The sequence below is a fragment of the Amblyomma americanum genome, chromosome 2, assembly GCF_052857255.1.
Source record: "Amblyomma americanum isolate KBUSLIRL-KWMA chromosome 2, ASM5285725v1, whole genome shotgun sequence".
Taxonomy (NCBI): Eukaryota; Metazoa; Arthropoda; class Arachnida; order Ixodida; family Ixodidae; genus Amblyomma; species Amblyomma americanum.
The window spans coordinates 145,636,955-145,645,963 of NC_135498.1; the positions used below are offsets into that span (position 1 = coordinate 145,636,955).

The window sequence follows — 9,009 nt, forward strand, 5'->3', positions numbered from 1 at the left end:
AGGTGTCCAACGATATATGAGACAGATACTGCGCCATTTCCTTTCCACCAAAAACCAATTATTATTATTATTATTATTAATCGGAAGCACATCTTGCTTGGCGCTGTGCACGAAAATAAACGTTGAAAACTGAAATGTTTCTGCATTAAGTCTTCATTACTGCCCGATCTTATTTCGAAACCAATACTGCCTATCGAGAACAATTTAAGCCGTGACTATTCCTCTTTGCGGCCGCAAGCAACGCATACCGCGTCGCCGTCTGCGCCGTGTCCCCGAGGTGACAAGGAGCAGACGGCGCACTCGCAGAGTCCCCGGGCTAGCCGGGAATTATTCAATTGTCGAAAGGAGCTTTTCGTGCTGCACTGAGCTGCACTGAGGGAAAGGTCTTAAGTTATGCACTCTAAATTCCCCTCTTCATGTGATAAAAAAGGTGAGGAAGAAAAGGGAGTGATAAGAAATGAAGCAAAAGGCGAAAAGGCTTCGGCAAAGTCACAACCTGTCGTGCAGGCCCGACACTCTTAAGCACTTCAGAAGGGCCTGGCAGGCCTTCACCGCCGATGATCGCCGCGGCCAGTGTCCAAGAATCTTGAACTCCGTTAGCGGGCGTGAATCGATGTGCTATATCCACTCATCCTTTTCCCTCAGTGCGGGGTAGCAAACTGGTTTCATCTACCGGTTAACCTCTTCCTCCTCCTCTCCTCCATGCGGTAAAGATGTATCAGAATACATTTAATTGGCTACGTATATGAATAACACTAGAAATCCACTGGTTAGCCCACTTCATTATCAGATTAACAAGAAATTTGACGGTTGAGCAGCACAATGTTAACGACACTGCGGGAGGTCATTCGCATACATAGTGGGTGAAAAAGCGTTGCGAAACTATGTTTTTAGGATTACTGAAGCCAATAAGGGATAGGTGCTAAATAAATCGTTTTGCATTTCAGGAAGAAAACTTCAACCATGCTCGCTTATGCCGGCAACTGTCGCAAAAATTACAGCATTCGGAGTATGTCGCAAGTCTTCACGTCATGCCTGATGTGCAGTGGCGTCCTCTGGTGTCGCGCACAAAACACCTACAAGGTGACATTACCACTCCCTGTGGCCACTGCTATCACGCGCACATACACGAGTACAGATCACATATCGCCTTAAAGTAGAGTCTGAATCCTTTTCAGCACTATGTCTGTCTGGATTATCTGTAGTGGAAACAACTCGTGCAAATCAGCCGCCTTATTTAGGCCTCGTTCATAGACATAGACTTCGCGACGCCTACAGCAGTCACTGCGTCAGCATTCAGAGGTTAATGGCTTCCGAAAGCCCTTATTCTCTGAATGATGAAGCAGGGACGGCTGTAGGCTTCGCAACATCTGGCAAGGAGGGCGACAGTAAACTGCAACTGATTCAGTTACCGCAACAGACCACACAATCAACGAAGCTATTCAAGCCGTCGGGGAGAACACTAAGAGCAGAAATCGAGACGTGAAGTGCCGCGCATCGTAGTGACACGAAAAGTCAGAAGGCTCTAGAAAGGCACGCAGAAAAGCATCAGTGCTTGCTTTTCGGCTGAGGCAGCAACGGACTTCAAAACAGTCCGCAGTGAAAGGTTTTCTCCTGAATGTCTGCTTATCTTCAAGGAGTCAAAAATATTTTGCGTCGAAGGCCGGCCCGAAAAGGAAATAAAACTTTTAACACTGGCTCCTGCTTATTGGTCTCGAGAACAAATCGCTAAACTATTCGGCACATCTTTAAAAAAAGCACGTGAAACCATGAAATTAAAGTGCGAAGTCAGCGTACTGGGCACGCAGTCTAAATAGAAGGCACATGCTCTCAGTGAACACATCGAGGATTCTGGAATCCACATCTTTGAAGGCGAATCTGTCTCATTCTGTTGGCTAGGCGGAAGGACGTTATACGCTGTCACCAGAAGCGTCTTTGCCTCCTAATCTTTTTTTTTACGAAGTACGTATCGAGGAAAAGTTTCTCACCTGACACAAATGGCACGGAACACATGTCTCTCAAAGCTGGAGGAAGAATTTTACAAGCGCAATCTCTACTCTCGAATGAATAATGCAGAAATATATGGTATCCAGACCACCAAATATGAGGACATTCCTGTTGTTCTTCAGTCGCTAGTCATCAAGCTTTATCTTCTTCCTCTAAGTACTGAGGAAGTGGAGGCTGTGCACAGAATAAAAAAGGGACAGTGAAGGAAGCTCCACCCATTCTTGTACGATTTTCGAGGCCGGAAACAAGAGGCAAGTGGCTTCAAAAGAGAACAAGTCTGAGAAAGGCGAAAATTTTCGTAAACTCAACATGAGCCTAAAAGCCCGAGTGCATACACTACAGTGTTTGATTGAAAGCAGAACAAAGAACAATCAGACAAATTTGTGTGGATTCAAAGAGGGAAAATATTTTCTGAAAAACAGGAAGGGTGACTCAGTTATCTGAATAAGCACTGAAGAATACGAGAATAAACTTACCTAATCACAAGATGAGCCAAACGCTAAATAATATTTTGGAATAGATGCAAGCGAAAAATGATTGCGAATGTAATTTTGGTAGCAGCATTATCTTTGATTTAATTTATACAAATATTAGAAGCCTCCCTAAACACTAGGATATGTTGCTAAGTTCACCTTTAGAATGCAATACCTTCTATATCGGCGATTGTGTTAAGTAGATCAACATAAAACAACAACAGTGTCGACAAGCGTCTCTATATTGTTTTTATTCGTTTAGCATCTGCAGAGAGGGACAAAAGGCAATGATGTCCTGGAATACATAAAAAATAGTTCGACCTGTGACCAATTGAAAATTACGTTTAACGAGGCAGAGGTAGTAGCCGCATTGGCAATGAAAGATGAAATCGACATTTTGCAATGTGGAGAGCATCGACCTTCAAGGATTCCAAAATAAGCATGGCAATAATAAACATGTTGTCCTAGCTGGAGATCTTAACATTGATCTATCAATGTCACCAAAGACAGGTAAGGAACACTTGACACTGTTAGCAAGCTTTCGCCTAGAGCATCCGATTGAATATACGAAAGAAGAAATTGTTGTTATTCGTTTGACAAGGAGTTGCATTTACCGCATTATCACTAGGCTGCCACAACATGGTACATTTGAATGCCCTCCAAACGAAAACGTTGCTGATACTTATTACATTACTCTATAAGATTGGGGGTTTTATTAGGAGGGATAATTACGTTGTCCCCCACTTAATCGCGGCTGACAGAGTTCAAACCACCCGGACCCCGCCCTGTGATCGCGTAAACTACCGCGCGCACGCCGACCACGGCGGGCCTTGCTCTGAGGGAACAAACGAACGACACATTGGCTGACACAAACAAGGCATTCATTGCTACAACATTAACGGCAGCTAGAAACAGAATACGCGAATCAATCGAGGTCGTTCGACTCACCAGCAAGGCTATGAGCGAGTGCTCGCCCACGCTAGGGTAAGGGATACTCCGAGGACGGACGGGACAAGATACGGGAGCAAGGCTCCACGCCGCTTCCTCGCCCCTCCGGCGAAGAGCGGAGCCACGAGCGACACGTCCGCTCGCGCCGACGATCGCAGCCAGTGTTGTCGGTAACGGGTTGCAAGTAACGGCGTTACCGGTAACGCGTTACTTTTTTCGGTAACTTAGTAAAATACTCGTTACCATTTTGGAACAGTAACGGGTAACGTACTCACGTTCACATTTTCCGTTAACGTGGGGTGTCGCTTTACTAGTTACTTTTTATTCCAGTAGTACCCCACCCCCCTCCGCCTCCTTTTTCAGAAAAAAGCACCTACAGTGTTGTTGCAAATAGTACGCTCTCGACCACCCTCGTTGCGGCTCGCATGCATGCCAGCAAGTACCTACTCTTGACGACGCACCAAAACTAAAAAAGAGCATGAATGTTTCTCCGTATGGTTGTTTTCCAACCAAAAGGTCTCGTTCCCAGACGACACCAACGAATTCTTTGTTCAAACGAAGCGAGTCAAGTTCCCCCTTCTGGGCAAACTCAGGAATGTCGCCAGTTTACTTCAAGATGGCCCCGAGAGAGCTGTCGAAAGAGTACAATAGTACAAAACAGAAAACAAGATTACAGTTAACCGGCTGTAGCACTGCAGTAGAGGAAGAACAAGAACATGGGCCCTTGTTCCTTTGCGGGCAGTAGTGAGCAACTTCATTCCAAACTTTCTAAAATTTTTCTGCTGAAAAACACTGTCACTCCAACTTTCTCCATGCATACCTCCCTTCCCCTCTACTTCTCTAGCCAGAACAAGGAACAACCTACTCCCCACAGCTCTGACAAATGACGGTCTCCCTCCTTTTCCTACCTAGACTCTGTTGCAGGGAGAGTGCTACCATCCGTAGTTTTCATTCGCTTGAAGAATATGAGCGTGTTTGCGGGGTTCGAGACCTTTTGGTTGGAAAACAAGCCTTGCAGAGAAGGCGAGTTACAGGTTTCCGCAAATGGTCAATTATGGGGAAAATGGCGCAGAATTTCTTAAGAAGCGCTGACACCTGGTGGGGAGAGTAGAGCGATCACCGCTCAAAGCTTGACGAAAGCCCCCATGCGGCCCACTCTTAGACGCATTTCTTAGAAGTGGATTGCTGCAAGTGGATTGCTGCCACCTGCGCCTCGTCCTTGTTCCTCATGGAAGAATATATTTCATTCCAAAACAGGTATAGAATCCGGTCGGTACAGGCTGAGTCCCAACTACATTTCGTCGCATACAGATCCCAGGAACAAGGTGAAAGAAATATACTGTTGAACAGACTGTAGTGTTCGCGGCCTTGTGCTTGTTTGAGTAGTCACGCGATGGCGCTAGGAGCAAGTGGGCGGTGCCCCTCAGTGTGTATATATTCTGCCTGCGGGCATGAATAAATGTTTCTTGTTTGGGCTTCCCATGTTGGGGGCACGGTAATCACTCGTCTCTTCACTCGGTGGAGCAGAACATGGTGTTGGAAGTGGGGTCCGGCTAACGCGGCGGTTATGGACGCGGCAATCGGTACGGACGCCGAGCACTCCAAGGTCAACGTCATGCGTGTCGGTACGCCCGGACTTCAACCCCCTCCACCGTTCACCTTCACAAGCTCAGGGGAGTGGTCAACATGTGTAGCGACGTACGAAGACTACGCTTTCGTCGCCGGCAGGAATACAGCCACCGACGAGGTGCAGGTGCGCACGCTTCTGTATTGTATGGTGCTTCAAGCACGCAGCGTCTTGTCGTCTTTGGGAGCTTCAACTCCGGAAACCCTCCCGTTTTCGGTTGTCAAGGATAAGCTAGCCTCGCCTTTCGTGCACCCCGTCAACGAGATTTACGAGAGCCGTTGGTTCCATCGCCGAACACAGCAGCAGGGTGAGTCAATCGACGACTTCGTGGCGCTTCGCAATCTCGTAAAACGTTGCGGATACAAAAGCTCCGAAGTGGAAGACCGCCTTGTCCGGGACAAGTTTGTCGTGGGATTGCGGGATAAAAAGCTATCTTACCAGTTGTGCCGCTGAACGAAACTTACGGCGGAAGAAGCACTGGGTCAAGCACGTCTGCATGAGGACGCTGAAAAAGAGCGTCTCTCCCGCGCAAGCTCACGCGACAGCACAGCTTTCGATAGTTTGAACCTCGACGTGGCGCGACGCAAAAAAATAACGACGGCATGCGCATCGTCACGCAGTGGCAAGCCAGCGCTGCTTAATGGGTCAGCTTGCGGTTATTGCGGCCGTAGTATCCACCCGCGAAACGAATGCCCCGCACGCAAGGCTACGTGCCATTTATGCAGAAAGCAGGGCCATTTTGCAGAAGTTTGCAAGGCAAAACGCCGAAAAGAGCTGTTGGATTCTATCGAACTTCACGCGCTCAGTACGCATCGGGCAAGGTACACCGACTTACGCGTGAATGGCCACCTTGAAAACTTGAAAATAGACTCGGGAGCAGAGGTATACGGTAGTTTCCCCTTCTTTCCCGAGAATGCCTCGCGTGTTGGATGAAGCAGAAGCCGAGTTATCTGGTCCCGGAAATTATCAGTTGTGCGTGCTGGGAACTTTCCCTGCTACCCTGGAGTGGCGCAACAGAGTGACTGTCCAGACATTGTCGTCAAGAATCAGACTACCCATCTTCTTGGACTACCGGAAATCGAAGACTTGGGTGTTCAGATTTTGGACTCAGTGTAGAGCGTTCCGTCAACCCAGCTCAATATCTTTCGTGGACGGAGGAAGTGCGAGAGGAATACCACATCCGTCTCTGTCCTGATGCTCGTCCCATTTCACTGAGCGTCCCAAGGCGAATACCCCTCCCTCTGCTCGAGACTGTGAAGAAGGAACTGGACAGCATGGAAACCCAAGGGGTCATCCGGAAAGTGGAAACGCCAGCCGCATGGTGTTCAGGCCTTGTCATTGTGCTGAAGCCGTCTGGGGGGTACAGGCTCTGTGTCCACCTGACGAAGCTTAACAAGGTCATCCAGCGTTAGCGCTACGTCTTGCCAACAATGGAAGACATCTTAGGCCAACTTCTTAGAGCACAAGTCTTTTCCAAGCTCTACGGAAGGTCCAGCTTCCACCAAATCGAATTAATTCGTGAAGGTGAAAACCTGACAACGTTTATCAATCCCTTTGGCCGCTACTGTTACACGCGCCTTCCCTTCGGCCTGGCGACAGAGCCTGAATACTTCCAGCGCTTCTTGTCAAGTCTGTTAGAAGGCATATCCGGAGTCGTCAATATGATCGAAGATATACTAGTCTTCGGTAGGGACCAGCGTGAGCACGACCGACGCCTAGCTGACGTTTTGGCCCGCCTAAATCAAGCTGGGGTAACTCAATGAAAAGAAGTGTCAGTTCCGAGTGCCTTCTGTCAAGTTCCTTGGAGTCGTCGTGGATGCGCAAGGAATTTCACCGGACCCAGATAAGGTCAAGGCTATCAAGGATTCCCGGCACCAGTCGATGTCAGTGGAGTTCTACGGTTGCTTCGAATGGTCAACCATGTGGCCCGTTTCATTCCAAACCTGTCTGATATCACGACACCCATTCGTTCGCTCTTGAACAACAACAGCATCTGGATTTTGGGTCACAGCCAAGAGGAAGCTTTCACTCGCATCAAGTCGTTGCTAAGCTCGGAAACGTGTATGGCAAAGTACTACTCGCATTACCAGAGTGTAGTATCAGCTGATGCAAGCTCTCACGGTCTGGGGCCGTCTTGTTCCAAGATCAGCCTTCGGGACTTCGACGGGTTGGGGCCTACGCTTCTAGATCTCTCACTCCTACAGAGGGACGTTATTCAGACAGAAAAGGAGTCTCTGGCAGTCACGTGGGCCGTGACTAGGTTTGGCCAGTGACTTCGTGGTCTATGCTTTGAGGTCGAGACGTATCATATTCATCTCGTATCCCTCCTTTCTAGCAAGGATCTTTAAATCTTGACACCTCGAGTACAGCGAATCCGGATAAAGCTGATGCGCTATCAGTACACTGTTAAGTATGTACCGGGGAAACTCATAGCTACGGCCGACAGTCTATCACGAGCACCCTGCGACTCGCCAGCCTCGAAAGCCGTTAACAGCCTGGAAATCTTCATCGCTAAGGTCCTGAAGGATCTACGTCCTCGGGTGGCAAGTTGGCTAGATGACCTTCGCTGACAGCAAGCTCAAGATGGGGAGTTTTCGTCAGTCATGACTTACTGTGAGAGAGGCTGGCCTTCCAAGAGCAGAGTACCAACCCACATAGCACCGTACTGGAAGGAGAGAGACAGACTGTGTGTGTAGGAGGGCCTGCTTCTGTTGGATCGCCGTATCGCCATTCTGTCTGCTCAACGCCAGGACATTCACACACTGCTGCACGGAGGGCATCAAGGGGTACGCCGCTACCAAGAACTCGCCCGAGAGTGCGTTTCGTGGCCAAATAGCAACCTGCATATTGAACACATTGTGACCCAGTGTCCCAACTGTGCCGAGACTCGAGTCGTACGTTCGGAGCCACTTATTCCAACTCCCACACCGGAGAGGCCATGGCAACACCTCGGTATGGACCTGTTCCAGTTTAAAGGACGTGACTATGTTCTGATTGTCGATTACTACTATAGATTCCTGAAGTGGTCACACTGGGGACTACAATGCTACGGCGGTTATTGCTGCTGTGAAGAATTGCTTTGCTCGCTTCGGGATTACCGACGTCGTGCGGACAGACAACGGACTTCAGTTCGTATCCAACGATTTCGCCGAGTTTGCCCGATCTTACGGATTTCGTCATGAGACTAGCAGCCCTCGATAGCCCCAGAGTATCGGAGAGGCCGAGCGTATGATGCGGACATTGAAGGACCTGCTTGAGAAAAGCTCTCATCTGTACCTGGCCTTTCTCACTTACCGAGACACGCCTGATGTTTCGGGCGTATCTCCAGCACAATTACTGATGGGACGAAAACTGCAAACACGCCTTCCGGGACTGCCAGAACAACTTCAGCCAGCATTGCCAAGTCACGAGACGTTCAGGGCACAAGATTCTGCAACCAAGGTGCAACAGGGAAAGAACTACAATCGCCGTCACAGTGCAAACCTCCTGAGTCCTCTGAAACCAGGGGGCGACGTATGGGTCAAGGCCATTGGTTGCAACGGTCGGGTCCACAGCCCTGCTCAGCAACCTCGGTCATACGTGGTTGAGACTCCTGGCAGCATTCTGCAGAGAAATCGTCGCCATCTGGTTCGTTTCTCAACTGGCCAGAACGTCCCAGAACTGGCAGCAGCCTCGCCATCAAAACCTTTAAGGTCGCAATAAAGTTTTTCCTGCTCGTTGCCGGTGGGACCTTTGCGCGTGCCTTCTTCGCCTGAGATCCAGGGGTCGCCTGTGGAAGAGAGTTCGCCTCAACCTCAAGAACAGACTCGAACGCGATACGGTCGTGCAGTGAGATCACTGCGCAGGTTGAACTTGTAACAATCTCAGGAGGGAAGTTATAGTGGTCGCCGTCTTGTGCTTGTTTGAGTTGTCACGCGATGGCGCTAGGAGCAAGGGTGCGGTGCCCCACAGTGT

At 49.1% G+C, this 9,009-nt stretch overlaps 1 pseudogene; it reads left to right on the forward strand.

The window, feature by feature from the left end:
- The first annotated feature begins 4,995 nt into the window (after window positions 1-4,995).
- Window positions 4,996-8,757, forward strand: LOC144120124 (uncharacterized; annotated as a pseudogene).
- Window positions 8,758-9,009: the final 252 nt, after the last annotated feature.